Source organism: Alosa pseudoharengus, unplaced genomic scaffold (assembly GCF_046254945.1).
Source record: "Alosa pseudoharengus isolate Yale_2024_CS ecotype anadromous, Long Island Sound unplaced genomic scaffold, YU_APseudo_1.1 YU_APseudo_1.1_scf_4, whole genome shotgun sequence".
Lineage (NCBI taxonomy): Eukaryota > Metazoa > Chordata > Actinopteri > Clupeiformes > Clupeidae > Alosa > Alosa pseudoharengus.
This window is the reverse complement of record NW_027468774.1, coordinates 43016852-43020117: the sequence shown is the minus strand read 5'-3', so window position 1 is coordinate 43020117 and position 3266 is coordinate 43016852.

Here is a 3266-nt window from a genome sequence, read left to right as displayed (position 1 = left end):
TGTGGTGTGTTGTAGAGTGGCATGGTGTGCCAGCATGGTGTTGCGGGTGCTAACAAGCTAACAAGCTAACAAGGAACAGAGGTGGAGCCACTGAGGAAGTCCACCCACACCAATACATATGGCAAAGACACCTGTTTGCACAGTGACACATCCCATTGTTTCCGTGTGTGTGTGTGTGTGTGTATGTGTGTGTGTGTGTGTGTGTGTGCTGCATGAGTGTAAGTATATGCATGGATGTATGTGTGTGTGAGCTGGGGTGCCCTCAGAGATAAGGATCTGGCAGTGCAGGGAAGGCAAGTGGGAGGGAATGGAAATTGAGGCCCAGGGCTAACACACGGCCTACATGAGGAGGGGAGGGACAGAACAGGCAGAGAGAGAGAGGGGGGGAGAAAGAGAAATGGGGGGAAAGGGGGTGGGAGAGAGAATGAGAGAGGGAAAGACACAAAAATAGTCAGATCTAGTAGCAGTAGAGGTAGAGAGGTGGCGAGGAGAGGAGGAGTGAGACGTGGAGAGGGGAGAGGGGGAGAGGAGGAGCATGAGGAGGAGAGGAGGAGAGGAGGAGTGAGACGTGGAGAGGGGAGAGGGGGAGAGGAGGAGCATGAGGAGGAGAGGAGGAGTGAGACGTGGAGAGGGGAGAGGGGGAGAGGAGGAGCATGAGGAGGAGAGGAGGAGAGGAGGAGTGTGAGGGGAGAGGTGGAGAGGAGAAGTCATTAGAGGAAGAGGGACTGCTGGAGGAACCATGGCACACAGAGTAGACAGAGAAAATGGGGAGAAAGAGGGATAGGGATAGGGAGAGAGAGAGAGAGAGAGAGAGAGAGAGAGAGAAAGAAAGGGAAAGAGGGACAGGGAAAAGGAGGGAGTGAGCGGAAGATGGAGGGAGGGTGGGGCAGTATGTGTGGAGAGGAAGTAGGGGGAGGGCACTGGAGAGAGACGGAGGCATCTGCTTCTTTTACACATAGATGTAGATACAGCCTGTGGCAGTCAGACTGAGAAAGCCATAATAGACATCCCTGGAAGCCTGCTTACACATTCAATGCTCTCTCCAGCTCTCTCTCTCTGTGTGTGTGTGTGTGTGTGTGTGTGTGTGTGTGTGTGTGTGTGTGTGTGTGTGTGTGTGTATCTGTGTGCATCTGTGTGTGTGTGTGTGCGTGTGTGTGAGAGTGTGAGTGTGTGGGTGTGTGTGTCAGTGAAATACTAAGCTAGTGTGTGTGCATGCTACAGAAATAAAATGATCTCATTAAAGCGAAACAGCAGGCATGACTATGCCCACTCATATTTCCACGAGGACGCATGTACACAAGTGTATGTGTGTCTGTGTGTTTGTGTGTGAATGTGTGTATGCATGCACCCGCTGGTGAAAAATACATATTTCACATCCTCAGTTTGTTCTTTCAGACTGTGGGCCCTGTTTAGGACACTGCTGTCTGGATACAACCCACAGAGTGAACGATTGAGAGAGAGAGGGAGGAGAGAGGGAGAGATAGAGAGGGAGAGATAGGAAGAGGGGGTGCATATAGAGAGGAGAGGAGCAAAGGAGAGGGAGAGGAAAAGAGGGAAGGAAAGACAGAGGAGGCAAAGGGAAATAGAAGGAAAGAGAGAGGGAGAAGGGAGAGAGGGAAAAGGTGACAGTAAAAGAATGAGAAACATAGAAAGAGAGACAGTTGGAGAGCAAAGAGAGGAAAGGAGAAGAGAGGAGAGGAGAAGAGAAGAGAAGAGAAGAGAAGAGAAGAGAAGAGAAGAGAGGAGAGGAGAGGAGAGGAGAGGAGAGGAGAAGAGAAAAGAGAAGAGAAGAGAAGAGAAGAGAAGAGAAGAGAGGAGAGGAGAAGAGAGGAGGAGAGGAGAAGAGAAGAGAGGAGAAGAGAATAGAGGAGAGGAGAGGAGAGGAGAAGAGAGGAGAGGAGAGGAGAATAGAAGAGAGGAGAAGAGAATAGAGGAGAGGAGAGGAGAGGAGAAGAGAGGAGAATAGAGGAGAAAAGAGGAGAGGAGAGGAGAGGAGAGGAGAGGAGAGGAGAGGGAGAGCCGAGGAGAGAGAGTAGGTATGGAAGCATACAGGTTTATATTTAGCTGCATCAGCTAACAGGTCCGGCTTGCGACGGTAAAAGAAATTAAAACACCACTCACACACAAAATCAATAGACGTGATTGTGTTTGGACGTCCACCTGGAGGGGGTCTCATACATTAGCCCGAGCAATCAGAGTGGAGGGTGCGGTACAACGCAGAACAACGAGGAGCACTAAATGCATTTGTGTTTCTGAGGTCTTGGTGGGTCGCAGTCAGAGGAGGGTGGCTCCGGTAACGTGTGATTGCAGGAAGAAGGGGCTGGGAGAGAGAGGGGGAGGGAGAGAGAGAGGAAAAGAGAGAGAGGAAGAGAGAGAGATGGAGAGAGAGAGAGAGCTGGAGGTAGCAAATGAATGGAAGTGGGGAGGGTCATGAGTGGGCGGCGAGGAGAGCTGCTCCTGCTGCTCAGGCAGATGCCACGGCGGTTCGACTTCACTTCACTCTCTGGGGTAAGTGTGTGTGTGTGTTTGTGTTACTGTGTGTATTTGTGCATGTCTGTGTGTGTGTGTTTGTGTGTGTGTGTGTGTGTGTGTGTGTGTGTGTGTGTGTGTGTGTGTGTGTGTGTGTGTGTGTGTGTGTGTGCAGGTGTGTGTTAGGGAGGAGGGGGGCGTTCTGTATGAATGTGGGTGTGTGTCTTACATGCATTTCTTTGTATCTTTGTTTGTCTGTCTGTCTGCATTTGAAGAGTGTGTGTGTGTGTGTGTGTGTGTGTGTGTGTGTGTGTGTGTGTGTGTGTGTGTGTGAGAGAGAGAGAGAGAGAGAGAGTGAATGAGTGTGTTGGCCATATTAGCAGCAACCCTCAGACTTTAACAGCTAAGTACACTAACAATGCAGCTGGATCCTCCTACAGTACTGTATATACTCCTGAGTGCCGCCCACATACATCTGTCCTCTTTGCACTCTCCCATTGCTTTTCAACTCTTGCCTCTCTCTCTCTCTCTCTGTCTCTCTCTCTCTCTCTCTCTCTCATGCAGACACACACACACACACACACACACACACACACACACACACACACACAGAGACACCCTCCCTCTGATCTGATTCCGGACTCCCTTTTCTATTCTCTCTCTCTCTCTCTCCCTCTCCTACCCTCTCTCCCACCCTCTGTCTTCAGCTCTGCAGCAGGGCTGGCTCCCCACTGCAGCAAAAAGAAAAAAGCAGGAAACGAGAGAGGGGCGAGAGAAAGAGAGATACAGAGGGAGAG